Below are 17,770 nucleotides of genomic sequence, written 5' to 3'. Positions count from 1 at the left end.
TTTAACAAGACCCTGCAAAGAATAAAAGCATTTTTAAAATGATTCCCAGATTGACAAGAAATGATACAAGATTACAAAGATATCGTTATAATTACCATTTTTTATATTGAGATAATTAAATGAGGAAAACAAAGATGGCCTTTTGCTTTTATCCATTGCTAATGAGGGCAGGAAGAATATTTTGGCATGAACTAATGTGAAAGTAAAAAAAAATTCCCAACAATTCATTAGTCTGTAATAATAGCAAATCAATTGACCAAGTTAATCTGGTATTTCTTAATCACTCAATTCTGTGGAAATCATTCTGTTAGACCCTGGAAGAATATTAGAAATGATGTTTAGTGCCTAGAAGCTTTGAGATCAAAGAGAAATTTATAGAGCATTGGTAACACTATTGATCTTATAAAAACATTTTTTGCCATCCATAACCCCATTATTCCCAATCCAAATAAAAGGTTGGTAGAAAAAGTACAGAATATTTTAAAAGAAAACCCTCCAACATGTTATTTGAGATTCATACAAGTACCAGACATACTACCGTCTAAATATATATAACCTTCTGCATTCCTACGAAAGCTGGATCTGCAATGTGTATAATACTAAATCTGTCAAAATGTTTATTGTTATAACCTACAGCTCCTATGAATCTATGTTTCAGTTTCAAATGTGGAAAATGGGAATTCAGTTCAATAAATGATACACTTTTACTATTTCTCTGTTAATATCACTTGTTCTATTTTCCTTAAATGTTTATTTTATTAGTAAATCAAATCATCAGGGTAAAGATGTTCCAATATAGGAACTCCTATCACCAGTTCCTAATTTAGGTGATAAATTCTAAGGGATTACCTGGGACACAAAGGGATTTATGATTTTCCCATAGTCATATTGTTAATAAGGATCAGCTGCAAATTTTTAGCCAATTCTTCTTGACTTCAAGTCTGGTAATCTGTCTACCAACATCACTGCAGATATTAAAACACTAAAAATCATTATCAAGAGGCAGAATAAGGTGTTGGTATGGTATGAATAAGTGTTGTGAGCTGTCATCCACAAACTCCCATATACTTGTACAGATAAATCGCTAGGTAGAATTTTGATAGAGAAATGCTGAAAAAGTCACAGTGGGTCCTTTGTCTGGCCCAGATAGAGAGATAGATAGGGAGCTGTGGACACTGAGTAAAGGATCAATTCAGTAATACAGGTGCTCAGAGCACTTCAGAGCCCAGGGAAATACTCAACAAGAAGAATTATGCTCAAAGCACTATAAAACTGTGCATACTTATTGATCCAGCAATACCACTTCTAGGTCTGTATCCCAAAGAGATCATAAAAACCTAAAAAGGGTCCACATGTACATAAATATTTATGGCAGCTCTTTTTGTGGTGGCCAAGAATTCTAAACTGAGGGAATGTCCATCAATTAGGGATTGACTGAACAAGTTGTGGTATATGAATGTAGCAACGTGATTGTTCCATGAGAAATGATGAGCACTGGGATATCAGAAAAAATTGGAAAGACTTACATGAACTGATGCTTAGTAAAGCAAGCAAAAACAGGAAAATGTTGTACCCAATAGTAGAAACATTGTGTGAGGATCAGCTTTGATAGACTTAGCTCTAATACAATTACGAAAGAGTCATGATGAAAAATACTATGCATATTCAGACAAAGAACTATGGTGTCTGAATGCAGATTGAAGGATATTGTTTTTCTCTTTTTTTGTTTTTTTCTTTCTTGTGGTTTTCCCTTTTGTCCTGATTCTTCTTCTAGAATAAAACTAATGTGGAAATCTATTTAATATGATTGTACATGTGTACCCTATTTCAAATTGTTTGCCGTCTTTGAGAGAGGGGTAGGGATGGAGGGAGAAAAATTTGGAAATCAAAAATCTTATAAAGGTAAATGTTGAAAACTGAAACCCACTAAATAAATAAATTTAATAAAAAATAAAGAAAATAAAATTTGGTAGAAGAAAAACACTCAACTACACAAGTGGATGTCCAAGGCCTGCACTGAGGTAACCAAAGATTTATAATAGGTTACTAAGACAGGGACAAGTTTTGGAAGTTACAACATTTGGAAGTTTTTTCACTTACAACATAACTCTCTGTCACAGATTCAGGGTGGAATAGGAAGGAGACCAGTGCAGGGGTTCCCAGATAGGGAGGACTTGAATGATACCCTGAGAAGCAGCAATAGTTTGGCTCAGGACCCATACCCAGAGCACAGTCTCTTCTGCTATATGTCCCAATCTATAAGAATAATCAAGGCAAGAACACTAGACCAAAGGGGAACCTCCAGTTCTGCCATTTAGAACCAATGAAGCCAGCCATCAGAGTCTCAGTCAACCAGCAATTTACTCTGGTACATGTAAAAACTTAGGTCACAGATCTGCAGACTTCAGACCGGGGGGAGGGGGGGCACAATAAGATTTTGCTCTGGATCAGATCACCTTGATAACATTGGAAGCTTGATGGTCTCTAACCAGTCTCTGGCATCCTAGATTAAAACAGCACTCAGAAAGCAAGCAGCAAGATCATGTCAGACGTTCCTTCTAGAAATGTACATATTTATGTATGGTGTTTAGCTATGTTAGCTACATAGTAGATAGCTAATATTTTCTGAATCCAATGTAACTCACATTTTACTTCATCTTCTTTGTAGAACAGACAAAAATTACCAAGAATACCCCGTTACTCAAAGTGCTCCCTCACCTTCACAAATTGAGTAAGTATGGACAAATAAACTAGAGAGATATAAACACAATTTCCTCACAAAGTTTTCTTAACTTGGTCCATGATTTAACAGTGAATTGGCAATAATCTGTGATTATATAAGTGCAGTATATCAGTAGATAAGTCTTGCAGACTTACATGAGGCTCAGACCTCAGCAAAGGTTAAGCGATAGTTAGGAAGTCTCAGAGGTAAACTTTAAATTCATATCTTCGTGACTCCAAGCCCAGAATGCAGTGCTGCCTCTCTTCTATAAATGTGTATGTTAAAAACAAAACAAAACAAAAATTCTTGTCTGACAATTAAATTTCTTAACTTGTAGAAATTCTTCCAATAATTTTTGGAAATTTCTTTCATAGTTACCTTTATGTCATTCTTATGGAAAAAAATGCTAAAGTTTATAAAGCTTTCATCATGGAATATCCCCTGTCATCATTCTAGCTTTTTATTACCATGATATGAAGGATAGGGGGTATCTCTGCACTTTTGCCTTCCTTAGACCCAGGACTAGTAGAAACCAGGGAATATAAAATGAAAAACTGACAACAGGCACCATAAAATCCTGTGTTTGGGCCAAAACTATCTCCTGTAGGGAAGCACTGCTCTGCCTTTGCATGTTGATCTGAGGAAGAATGAAAAGATTTGGGACCAAAGAAGAAAAAGTTAGCATTTATAAATGTGGATATAGTTAAGGCAAATTTGAAATCGAAATAGAAATTTTGCAGGTAGGCAAATCCATTTGGACCTTAGACCAAAAAACAGAATTAATACAGATATGCTGGTTTCAGCACTTTTTAAAAATTCTGCGTAAATCTATAAAAAAATAAAACAAAGCAATATGAAGGAGGAAACAAATAATGTTTTAAATATACTAGGAAAGCTCATTATTGCAACTTGTGAATTCTTTTATAAAATTATCTGTCCTTTAATAATGTGTGGTCTTTTTATGTTTCGATTTCTGTATGTTTTTCTGGTCTTCTTGAAGGATTATTTCTGAATGAAATGGGGATGATGCAGTCACAGAAGCAATTGTGGCAATATATACTAAAATACATCTTTTTTTTCTTTTAGAATGCACTTTAAAACCAGGCACAGCAACCAAAATGTGCGTATTGTGTTTTCCACTTGGTAATGTTTCAGTGGGGAAAAAAGCATATAATTTCCATGTCAGAGCCATGTGGAGTCTTTTCAATAGAATCCTTTGTAATCATCTACCCCTCAAAAGTGAAAACAGAAATGTCCACCAGATACTAAATTTAATCACCAAGCTTCAAGTATGTTGATATGTTTTACCAAATGACTATTTTCAACATTCAACTTTAAAAATTCAAAAACAATTCAGGCATGTACCTTAAATAATATAAAAACTTGTTCATAATAAATGAGTTTTCAGGTTCATATTTTCTTAAACAAATATTTGTTTCAATAACCTTTGAAAATCAAAAGAACTGAAGATGGTGGAGAAACATCAGGAAGTTACCTGAGTTCTCCCCCATTTCCCTCTGAAACAATGTTACATCAAGATGCTAAACAAATTCTGGAATGACAGAACCTACAAAAAGGCGGAGTGGAATAATTTTGCAGCTTAAGATAACTTAGAAGGACTTCAGGAAAGGTCAGTCTCACATGGGTAAAAGGGGAGCATAGCTCAATGTAGAAGGTATCTGGGAAAGCCAGCAGAGATTCTTAGCCACAGAACAGATCAACAACTGAGGCCTCTCAGTTCTGACTCAGGAGGCTAGTGGCAGAGCAGACCAACTGTGAGGCTACCAGCCCCAGTGCAGAAGGCAAACTGCCAGCCCTAGAACCCTTGGCCCAACAAGTAGGACTAGGTCAGGTCAACCCAGTACAGTGGGCAAGATGCCAGCACCAGAAGCCCTGGTGCAGAAAGCCAGTGACCAGACCCCTGACCTTCAGTACAAGAAGCTTGGAACAGTGTCTCCTGTTCCCTAGGAGCAGAGCTCAACTGTAAAAGTCATGAAATAAACTACAAAATGAGGAAAAAATGAAAAGAGACCTTAAGCGTAGAAAACTACTATGGTGGCAGGGAAGATCAAAACATAAATTCAGAAGAGGGCAACAATGTCAAGATGTCTACATGTGAAACCTCAAAGGTGAAGATCAATTGGTCTCAAGCCAAAAAATCCTTCTTGGAAGAGCTCAAAAAGAATTTTAAAAATCAAATAAGAGTGATAGAAGAAAATATGGGAAATGAAATGAGAGGTATGCAAGATAACATCAAAAGCTTGGAAAAGGAGGGACAAAAATTAACTGAAAAAATACAATTCTTTAAAAAGTTCAAATGGAATAAAAAAACCACTAAAGAAAATAACTCAAAAAGTAGAACTGGTCAAATAGGAAACAAGGTGTAAAAGCAAAATCAAGAAAATAATTCCTTAGAAGTTAGTATTGGGAAGCTAATGATTCTATAAGACTTCAAAAATCTGTCAAACAAAATTAAAAATATAATAAAATGTAAAATTTCTTATAGAAAAACAACTGACCTGAAAAATAGATCCAGTCAATATAATTCAAGTATTATTTGGACTGCTTGAAAGACATGATAAAAAAAAATATCTGGACAGCATCTATCAAGAAATTATTAAAGAAAATTGCCCAGATATCCTCGAACCAGAGGGTAAAATAGTCATTGAAAGAATCCTCTGATCATCTCCTTAAAGAGATCCCAAAATGAAAACTCTAAGGAATATTGTAATCAAATAAAGAAATATCAAGTCAAGGAGAAGACACTGCAAGCAGCCAGAAAGAAACAATTCAAACATCAAAGAGCCATATTTGGGATTACACAAGAATTAGCAACTTCTATATTAAAAGGACTGGAGGGCTTGGAATTTGATATTCTGAAAGGCAAAGGAGCTTGGACTACAACCAAGAATCAACTACCAAACAAAATTGAGTATAATCTTTCAGGGGAAAAGATGAATAAATAATAAAATATGGTTCTTTCAAACTTGCCTGATTAAAAAAACAACAATACAGAGCTGAACAGAAAATTATAGATTTTCAAATACAAGATTCAAGAGAAGCATAAAAAGGTAAACAGGAAAGAAAAATCATACTATTTAATAAAGCTAAATTGTTTTCATCCATATCCAGGAAGATGATACTTGTAACTCTTGGGAACTATATCTCTTTTAGGGCAGTTGGAGTATATATTGAAAAAAGGATATAAGTTCACTGTCATGTGATGATATAAAAAAATTAAGAGGTTAAAAGAAAGGATTGTACTGGGAAAAGAGGAAAGATCAAGGCAGAATATTGTGAATTATATCACATGAAGTGGTGCAAAAGACTTATTATAGTAGAGAGAAGGAAGAGAAGGGGTTGAGTCTTGTTTCAACCTTACTCTGATCAGATCTGGCTCAAAGAAAGAATAACATATACAATTAGATAGAGAAATTTATCTTACACTGTAGAGAAAAGTGGAAAGAAAAGAAAGGAGGGCTGATAGAAAGGAGAGCAGAGAAGATGGCAAATTGAGGGAGGTTGGGGTCAGAAACAAAACACTGGTGAGACAGGACAGGGCAAAAGAAGAGAGAAAAATATAAACAGAATGAAATAGGATGCAGGGAAAACCACAGGAATCATAACTGTGAATGTGAAAGGGATGAACTCTCTTATAAAATGGAAGCAGATAGCAGAGTGTATTAAAAATCACAATCCTATGGTATGCCATTTACAAGAAATACATCTGAAGCAGAGAGATACACATAGAGTAAAGGTAAAAGGTTAGAGCAGAATATATTATATTTCCTCTGAAGTTAAAAAAGAAACAGGTGTAGTCATTTTAATCTCAAAGCAAAAGCAAAAATAGATCGAATTAAAAGAAATAAGGAAGAAAACTACATCCTTCCTAAAGGTTCCATGGACAATGAAGTAATATGAATACTAAACATATATGTATCATGTGGTACAGTCTTCAGATACTTAAAGGAAAATTTAAGTGAGTTACAGGAAGAAATCAACAGCAAAACTGGGGAACCTCAACTTCCCCCTCTAAGAACTAGATAAATCTAACCACTAATTAGACAAAAAAAAGTTAAGGAGGTAAATAGAATTTGAGAAAAGTTTGATATGATAGACCTCTGGAGAAAACTGAACAAGCACAGGAATATGCATTTTTTCTCAATGTACATGGTACCTAAACAAAAATTGACCATATAATATGGCATAAAAACCAAATTTTCTTTCCTGCTTTCTACTTTCTCTAGTATTAAGGACTGTAGGAAATTCTGGTTAGGGTAGCAAAGTTACAGGATATAAAATGAATCAAAATACATCATCAGCATTTCTATATATTACTAACAAAGCCCAGCAACTTGATACAGAAAGAGAAATTCCATTTAAAATAACTGCAGACAACATAAGATATTTGGAAGTTTACCTCCCAAGACAAACCCAGGAACTATATGAACATAATTATAAAAGACTTTTCAAATAAATAAAATCAGACCAAAATAATTAGAAAAATATTAGTTGCTCATGAGAAGGCCAACCTAATATAATAAAAATGACAATTCTATCTAAATTAATTTACTTATTCAACACGATAGCAATCAAACTACCAAAAATTATTTCATAGAGCTAGAAAAAAATATCAAAATTCATCTGGAAGAACAAAAGGTCAAGAATATCAAGGGGATTAATGAAAAAAATGCAAAGGAATGTGGTCTAGCCATATCAGATCTAAAACTATATTATAAAGTATAAATCATCAAAATTATCTGGCACTTCCCATGAAATAGAGTGGTGGATCCATGGAATAGGTTAGGTACATAAGATACAGTAGTAAATAACTAGTAATCTAGTGTTCGATAACCCAAAGACTCCAGCTTCTGGAATAAGAACTCACTATTTGACAAAAACTGTTAGGAAAATGGGAAAATAGTATAACAGAAACTAGGGATAGACCAAAATCTTACACCCTATATCAAAATGAGGTCAAAATGGGTACATGACTTAGACATAAAGACTGATGCCAAAAACAAATAAGGAGAACAAGGAAGAGTTTACCTGTCAGATCTATGGAGAAGGGGAAGAATTGCTCACTAAAAAGAGAGTTCATTGTGAAATGCAAAATGGATCATTTTGATTACATTAAATTTAAAAGGTAGTACATAGATACAAGCAATGCAACTAAGATTAGAAGGAAAGCAGAAAGTTGAGGAAAAACTTTTATAACCTATGTTTTTGTTAAAGGCCTCATTTCCTCAAAAATATAGAGAAATGAGTGAAATTTATAGGAATACAAGTCATTGCCCAGTTGATGAATGTTCAAGCTATGTGAACAGAGAGTTTTCAGATGAAGAAATCAAAGCTATCTATAGTAACATGAAAAAAAGTGCTCTAAATTACTATTGACTAAAGAAATATAAGTGAAAAGGACTCTGAGTTACCACCTCACACTTATCAGATTGGCTGACATGACAGCAAAGGAAAATGATAAATTCTGGAGAAGATATGGAAAAATTGGAACATTAATGCATTACTGCTAGCGTTGTGAACTGATCTAACCACTCTGGAGAGCAATTTGAAATCAAAAAGCTATAAAATTGCACATACTCTTGGATCCAGTGATACTACTACTAGATCTGTATGCCAAAGAAATCATATAAAAGGCAAAGGATCCATGTGTACAAAGAGATTCATAACAACTCTTTGTGGAGGTAAAGAATTGATTATTGAAGGGATGCCCATCAACTGGGGAATGGCTGAACAAGGTGTGGTATATGAATGTAACAAAATACTGTTTTCTATAAAAATGATGAGCAGGAGAATTTCAGAAAAACCTGGAAAGACTTTCATGAACTGATGCTGAACCAGAACTAGAAGAACATTGTACATAGTAACAGCAATATTGTATGATGATCAGCTTTGATAAACTTAGCTCTTCTCAGCAATACAATGATCCAAGACAATTTTGAAAGACTCATGATGGAAAATGATATCCACTTTCAGTGAAAGAATTATGGAATTCAAGATTCAAGCATATTATTTTCTCTTTTTTTTTTTGTTTTTTCATCTTTCTTATGGTTTTTCCCTTGTGTTTTGATTCTTCTTTCATAACATGACTAATGTGGAAATATTTTTTTAATATGATTGTATATGTAACCTAAATCAGATTACTTGCTGTCTTGGGGAGGGGCTGGAGGCAGGGAGAAGAATTTTGAACCCAAAATCCTCTAAAAATTAATATTGAAGTGTATCATTGCATGTAACTAGAAAAAGTAAAATACTATTAAGTGAGGGAAAAGAAATTAAAAAAAAAAGAAAAAAATAAATCAGCTTAATCCTGTGAAATGCTAGTATGAACTGAAAAAGGTGATCTCATGGGAAGGATGGGAGAGTGGCTGTTCAGCCTGGGCTGAGGTAGGATTCTCCTGACTCAGTTTTTCCACTGACACCTGGCAGATTTTAAGCCTGACTGAATGCAAGTTGACAATCTACTTCTGCCTGGATTTGACATGAAGTTGGGAAGATATTGCTTCCCTGCAATGACCCTACTCCTGGTGGCAATTTCCTATAGTCAAAAGGTTTGTAAGCTTAATACCAGATCTATTAAATTATAGATTTTTGGTAGGCGAACATCGGAGGTTAAGTCTAAAATTAAGCTATTAGGCTTAAGACTTTAGACCAACAACAATAAGTTAGGATCCTTTAATTCTTAGTAATACTGTGGAGACAATTAGATCAAGAGCTTTTGAAGTTAGCAAACATAAATATAATTTTTGTCTTAGTTGGTTAATATTTAAAAATAAATTCTTTTGTGGTCCATATTGTAAATGCTTCAAAAAGAAGTATCACCTGACCAAAAGTTTGAATTGTTTTATCTGTTATAAACTGTGTTAAAAATGAAAAATAAAATTAAAAAAATAAATCAACTTTAAAAAGTCAAGATAATTTCTAAATTCTATTAGATGACATACGTTTCTAAAAATCTGTTTTCTAGTGTTTAAAATAGCAATGAAAAATAGCTTATATATAAATTTTACACAGCATGAAATATTCTATTTTTAACTATTACAAACATGTTTATATTTTGTGATTCTACCTTCCTAGAAGAATTTAAACACTGAGGATCTAAATTTGTATACCATTAACAGATAAAGAGTTGAAATATCCAGGTAGCAACGGTGTAATCTTGGGTAAATAACTTTGCGCCCTCAGCCTCAATTTCTCCTCTACAAAATGAGGATAATAATAACATACTCACAGAGTTGATGTAAAGTTCAATCAGTATAATACATATGAAGTGCTTTGCAAATTTTAAAGTATCATATAAATGGTAGCTATTATTATCATCATAATCATTGTTTTTTATGCAGGGATTTTTAACATGCATATTTTAATAAGAAAAAAAGAATGATATAACCCTCTATGTGAAGTTTTTCCTCTTTGGGGAGAGAAGTTAAAACTTTAAAAAATTTGTGGAATTATCTGAAGAAAAGTACAAATATACTTTGTACTCAGTGGAATAACAATTCCAATGTGCTTCAAAATTTTTTAAAATTTTTCTTGCAAAAATATCTGAGATAATGTAGATATTATTCCCATTTTATACTTGAGAAAAGATGTTTCCAAGACATTGCTTTAAGTTGCTGGAGAAAACAGAACTAGCATATAGTGGAGGGAGAATTCCAAACTCAGTCTTCTTTCTCTGTATCCACTGCCCTTTGTACTCGTCTTTGGTGCCTTACCCATATTTTTGCATATGATTAAGAGTGGGCTTTACTGCTTTTGTCATGAATTGCAACTATTAAAATTATAGCAGTCTTTGCAACCAAGAAATTTCCCACTCCTCTCCCTCCTAACAAGTAATAAATGGAAAATATTTACATATTTTACATGGAACTTCTCTAAATGTAACCTTCACTATTCTCTTAGTTGTTTTTATATTTGAGGTTGGAAAGTGAGACAGGAAGAGAGAATAAGCAATGATCTGACAAGTGCCTAATTTTTCTCTCCATTGTCAAATGAAAAGTTCCTGGTCCTCAGAATTCTACTTCCTGTTTGTCTTGTTTTTGGAAAGTCTTGGTCTATGTAGACAGCCCAATTAGGCCAGGTGTACTAACTATTTATACATGTATGAAACTGAGAAATAAGGGAGGGAATATGTGTCAGAGATGCAAATCGAGCCCAGGTTTTCTTGATTTATAAGGCTAACTTTTTGTCTACTACACCACACTACTCTCAATGTATATAAATATATGTATATAACTATATGTGTATATACATATATACACACATAGATATAGCAAGTATGTATATATGTGTGAGTACATGTGTATATAAACATACATGCATGTAAACACAATGAGAAGTGGTTTGAGCATGTATGTGGATATATATATAATATATATAATATATATATATATATATAAATGTATATGTAACAGTCAAATGCTGAACTCTACTTACGTATGTATGTATGTGTGTATGCATATTACCTAAATATAAACATTACATGTTGGTTGGTTTTATAATCCTTTGAACAGCTACAGATGCTGGATTATAGAACCAAGAACTCTGTAATAGTACAGAGCTTGATATATTCAACAGCATATTTTATACACGCAGAAGTATCTGAGATACATTGCCACCCACAGAGAATCCCTCTTCAACTTGGATTCCATACTGAATCACTTCTATTACAGTGACTAACATCTCTGGCAAGTATAAATCTCTCTATTATGTAGCTCACATCTGAAGTATATCATAATGGAGTCTTTCAGCAAGATTGTTTCTCTTATAATAAATTTCAAAGAATTTTGGGTCATTTTAATATGGATAGAAGATTTTTTTAACCAACAATTATTACAGTGATATCTTATATTCTTTATATCACTTAGATAATTGTGAAGTGGTAAATATATGAATCATTTTTCAAAATAGCTTGTGAGTCTTCTTATTCCCTATTAATGATGCCATTGAAGATGACTTCAATTTTTATATAGATTACTCATGAAGAATTTTGGTAGATCGGATAACAGGTTCCATCTGTATTTACTTTGGCATCAATGAGGTTTAAGGGTTTTACCCCCATAATACAGGTATCTCCATTTTCTGCAGATACCTCGTATGTCCCTCAGTGCCCTTAGAACTGTGTCACCTTCAGCACACATCTTTAAAAAAAATTACTTGATCTAATACTGCTGTGTTTGTGTGTGAGTATATATATGTCTTTAATTTCTCTTTAGTGTATTTCTGCCCCATCTGATAAGTGCATTGGAGAATATAATTTTATAGTATAGCTATATGGTGGTTCAACTAAGTTTGATGGAGAAAATTTGATAAAATGATTTTTTTACGGATCTTTTCTATTTTCTGTTTGCTGTCCAATCATTTTTAATTTTAACTTCCTTTTGGATGACTTGATTAATTGGAAGGTTTGTCAAGCTTTATTTATACTGTTTTTATCTTCCTCTTCTTATTTCTGTTTCACAGGAGAAAGAAACTGTTTATGATAGTGCATCATTCTTTTTCATAAGAATTTTTACAAAAGATATATTCTGTTGGGTATTGACCTTGACAATCATCTTTTTCTATTTAGGAAGTAAGTCATATGGTTGTTGAATAAGGCACTTTCTATGTTATTTTGGTCTTCTTGTGTTAATGGTTGTGGTAATGAATTTGCTTTGGTTGAATTTCTGTATAAAATTGTTATAGGAGTATAAAACTTTTATGTCACATTTTGAATTTTTCCCTAGTCAGTCTCTTTCTTTGTCTCTCTCTATCTCTCTGTCCTTGTCTCTGTTTCTCTCAAATTCTGTCCCTCTGAAATTCAACATCTTTAATTCCTCATTGGCCCCATATTTAGCAATTACAAATACATTGTCGATGCAATATAGTAGAATCTGTAGAGGGAATAATGAGACAGAAACTTTGGTCTCTGTTTTATTAATGACTCATGACCTTGGGAGAGTCTCTTAATTTACCTCTTCTTTAGTTTCTTCATATATAAAACTGACATATTTACCCCAGTATCTAAGTAATAAAGCCTACTTAAGAGGATTATTGTGAGGACAAATGAGAATGTAAGACTTTTATTGAATAAAGATACCATGCTAATTCCAGATACCATCTATCAGACTTTAATTGTCCTTTCTTCTACAATGTGGCTATATTACTTCATTTCTTATGCCAAAATGCCCCAAGATGGTTGATGTAAATCCACTGAGAATACTATATTAAGAGAACTATAATTACAGGTTTGTAATTTAATTCTCCTTGGAGGGAAATAGAGTATCATTCACCTTCTGAGAAAAAGTTAGTTTTCTTTTAAATGAAAGAGACATTTTATAATGCTATTACTAATCTTCATTAATTTTTCTCTATTTTTTCTTTGAAACTTCTTCTAGGGATTTAATACCTCATAAATAATAGGATTTAAAATTCTATCTACATCCTTCATCATCTAATAAACAAAAAGTAAGGTTTTCCAAAACAAACTTTATATTTGTTCGGAGTGTAGGCAAATGTTATCTATAAATGTAATAATATTAAAGGTATAAATACATTAAGGCCTCCATGTTACATAAAAATGAAAATGTATTGTTTCTGTATATTTAAATGAGGCCTAGAATAGAATTGAATCACATTTCATGTACTTATAAAAAGAAAAGAAAATGAAGAACTTTGTTTTACTGATGGATGCTTAATTCATTCTAGAATTTTAGTTTTGACTTTAAACAGTGATTTGAAGGCTTCTATTCAAATGCTTTGATAAGTCAAGATTAATTCTTAGTAGCCTTCATGAAACCACAAGGTTGAGGAAGGGTAAATGTTATCCCGATTTTGAAAAAATAAGAGAAGACAACAGAATCTGCAAACTGTAAGCCAGGAAGAGGGACTTCCATTAATGGGGAAACTCTAGAGAAGATCGTTAAAGAGACGGTTGGTCAGCCCCTAGAAAGGCAAGCAGCAATTACCAAGAGCCAGCATGGTTTTAAGAATGAGTCATGCTGAAGTAGTATCGTTTCCTTTTATTGGAAAAGATTACAAAAGTAGTTGGTCTATATTTTAGTAAACTTTAGTAAAAAAATTGATAAAGTTTTTTTTTCATATTATTCTATGGAGAAGATGGAAAGATATGAATTAGATAATAATATGATCAGAAAGATTCAGAACTGATTGGTTGACCAGATTCAAAGAGCAGTTGTTAAGTGGTTGCAGATCTTAAGGGGAGTAGTCCAGGTATCTGTGCTTAGTCCTATGGTGTATTTTTATCAGTGACTTAGATGAGTTATAAATGGCATGCTCATCTAATTTGCAGATGACACAAAACTGTGGGGTATAGCGAACACTGCAGATGACAGAGTTAGGATCCAAAAAGATTTTAACAGGCTAGGGCACCAGGCTGCTTCTAATAAGATTAAATTCAATATTTAATGAATTATGATAAATAAAAATTTTGCAATGTCAAAAAAGCCCCAACAATTTCATAAGTGTAGGGTGGAGAAGGCATGCATAAGAATTTTGTTTTGAACAATATTTTGGGGGATTATTTGTTCCTTAATTGTTTCAGTCATTTCCCACTCTTTGTGACTTCATTTTCGAGTTTTCTTGCCAGAGATACCAGAGTGGTGTGCCATATCCTTCTCCAGTTCGTTTTACAGATGAGAAAACTGAAACAACAGAGTTAAGTGAATTTCCAGGGTCACACAGATAGTAAGTAAGTGTCTGAGGTCAGATTTGAACTCACATCTGTCTGACTCCAGATCCAGTGCTTTATCTAGTGTGCCACCTAGCTGCCAGGGGATTATTTAGTCCAGGGATTGTTTAGTTGTCTTCTAGACCACAGAGACAACTATACAAAATAGTAGATGTAAAAGCTAATGGAATTATGGGCTGCATTAATATGGAACATAACAAATTTCACTATATTCTTCACATTTCTGAAGCTCAGATGGGGTAGCATATTTAGTTCTGAATGCCATGTTTTATGAACTCATATGAAGATCAATTGTAGGAGCTTGACATGTTTAGTTTAGATAATAGAAGACTCAGTTGGGATGTGATAGCTATCTTTGAGTTTCTGAACAGTTGTCATGTGATGGAGGGATTTTGTCTATTTGTCCTAAGAAGGCACTAACCAGGAGTAATGAATGAAAGTTGCAAAGAGGTAAACGTAAACAAAATGTAAGCAAAAAACAAAAACAAAACAAAACAAAAATGATAACAACTTCCTAATAACAGAGCTGTCTTAAAGTGATATGCAATGTCTTGAGAGGTAGTAGGTTCTCTCTTTGTGGAAATGTTTGCATAGAGGTTAGATGAGTACTTGTTGGATGTGCTGTAGTAGGGAATGTTTTTATTTATGGATTGGAGTAGATGGCTCCTGAGGTGTCTTTCAACTTTCAAGTGAACCTGTGATTTTGTAAAACAGTAAAATGTGAGATTGAATTATTATTCCATTTTGAAGTTTTCGCAGAGATGGAACCTATCCTATTTGTCCATCCTTGCTGTTTCATTTTCTGAGGTGAAATCAATTTGTGAGCTGATTAATATAAGCTATTAATTACTTCACTAAATTAGTGAGTTACCTTGTTAGAGTTCCCAGACGTGATTTAGTCATTGCCAAAATCATTCCAATACTCTCTCACCAGCCCATTTTCTAAATCTCATGACATGTTGACACTGAATTTGGGACATACTTAATATTGCCTAACATGGCTTCATGCTCCGTATCAGTATAAAACCTAAGTATATTCAAACAATTTATTTAAAATACAAATTAAGATTTGACTAAACTAACTTTACATATACTTTGAAAAGAAAAGGTGAGGTACACTATGGATTAAAACAAGATGTTATTTAAAAGTTGAAATGAAATGTGAAGTTTCATTTATCGATATGATATACTTGCTCACATTCTTATAAAAACACATAATACCAGAACTATATATTTAAAGAAATTTTATAGAAACGTCCTGAAATACCTTAATGTGATGAATGGCTCATCTGGGTCACATTCCCATATTAAAAAGAAATTAAACAAGTATACAAATTTGACTGAGCAAATCCAGACATGTTCATTTGAATTGTAGACAACTTTCATAAAATTAATTTCTGAAATAATCCACCAAAAGGGAAATACTTTAATTCCTAACTTACAGATTGGACAAAACTAGGCATCATCAAGCCTTGTCCTTCCATTAATTTTTGTAATTTTTACCTTATCATGATGTCTCATAGGTAACTAGGAAGAACAGATTAGAACTTGTTTGAACCCAGGTAGAAAGTTATAATTAATTTTACCTAAGAGTATTTTAATATGTATTATTTCCATGCTATTTGGAAAGAAATTGTCTCATTTCTTGTTTGGACTGTAGATATTTCTTGTTTGGACACAGAGATATACAATACCTTTATAATTTACTAAAACTGGATAGACCCCAAATTGAGTTAGAGAGCTACCTAGAGCATAAAATTTGCTTAAGATAGTCACATGCCACATACTCACTGAATCAGAGGGAGGACTTGAATTCAGATCTGAGGTCTGTTTTCTATCTACCACTCTGTACATCTTTGCCTTCAATAATCACATTTTAATTTCATAATTCCTTTCCACAATTTTTAAACCAGGTCAAATTATTTAAAAGTTTGGAAACATAAGGAATTTTCACTACTCCTAAGGTTTTTGATCCTTTCAACAATAGCCCATGACTTTCTGCAAGTACGTATGTCATGTATCAGACGTAGCATAGTGTTGCCTATTTCTACATCAGTAGCATAATGTAATATTTTGAAAGCTGAATGACATAACTGAAAAAGTGAGACAGAAATTGATATCCATAAAGGATAAAGGCAGAATGTCATAAATTGGGGAGGAGGGTCAGGTCAGTGGTAATGAATGACAATGAGTCATTTGCTCATCAGAATTTTATAGGAATGCAACTTATACCAAAGCAATATAGCTTCTCTATATTATACTCCTGAATGTCTTTCTCCATATCCACAGAGTTCCTTAGACCCACTTAAAGAGAAATATGCTATGTAAAAATGAGCAGGTTTGTTGTATATGCAGTTCCAAACATATAAACAATGTAGTATGTATATTTTGAACAGTATATTTTAATAAAATCCACTGGGTTTGAGTGATGATAAGAAATTTACAAGTCTATTAAAATGAAATGGGTCACACTACAGTATGATCTACATCCACACTAAATACAACAGGAATTTTTAAGAGGCAGAAATTCAAAGTGCCTGAATTGTGTGTGATATTCAGGTAGCCTAAGATGATTTTAATGCCTTTCTAGAAAATCAAATGCAATCTTGGGGTATGGATCTGTTGGTGGTATGACTCCTAAGTTGAGTCATTAACATGCAATCCTATCATGACTATGGGATACCTGAGGAAAAAAATACGTAAACTTTTGCTTGCTTGGCAAATAAGTAGGATACATAAAAGACGGTGGTGAACATTTTGTGTTGTCATCAATTAAAATTGATAAGAGCTGATGGCAAACTCTTGAACATTTGTATTCTAAGCCTATGTGCTTTATGTAGTCAAGTATGGTCACAATTTTAACTACAAGCAAACTAGTTAATAGCCTAATGCTTTAAGGTTTGCAAAGTTTATTCTCTTATTTGAGCTTCTTAGAAAACCTTGTGAGGTAAGTGTTTTATAATATACAATTTATAAAAAAAAAAAAGAAACTGAGTTTGAAGAGGTTTAAATGAATTTCCTAGTGTCACACAAAAAGTGACAGGGGCAAGTTCCAAACCTAACTTTTCCTGGCATTGCCCTGACTCACTCTCTTGATTGAAATGCCCTATAGATATTTATTCATATGTTTCAAGAAGAAAGCTCTTTAGTAAATCACGGGTAACACTACTACTAAATCAACTCTAGTGGTTTTTGAGTATGTTTAAGGTCAAATGCAAACTTTTCTGTTAGGCTTTTAAAGTTCTTCAGAACCTGTTTCTAGTCAACCTTTCCATCCTATCTCCCTTTCATGTACTGTATAGTCTAGCCAACTTGCCTGTTTCTCTGGCATAGTAACTATT

The 17,770-nt window shown here is 33.1% G+C and overlaps 1 protein-coding gene across 2 annotated transcripts in view; it reads right to left on the bottom strand.

Moving 5' to 3' along the window:
* Positions 1 to 17,770, bottom strand: part of CADM2 (cell adhesion molecule 2) — a 1,349,490-nt gene that overhangs the window by 1,082,142 nt on the left and 249,578 nt on the right. The window lies entirely within an intron of this gene.

Source organism: Notamacropus eugenii, chromosome 6, assembly GCF_028372415.1.
Source record: "Notamacropus eugenii isolate mMacEug1 chromosome 6, mMacEug1.pri_v2, whole genome shotgun sequence".
In the NCBI taxonomy this organism is placed as follows: domain Eukaryota; kingdom Metazoa; phylum Chordata; class Mammalia; order Diprotodontia; family Macropodidae; genus Notamacropus; species Notamacropus eugenii.
The sequence above is the reverse complement of the archived record's forward strand: the minus strand, read 5'-3'. Positions and strand labels throughout refer to the sequence as shown.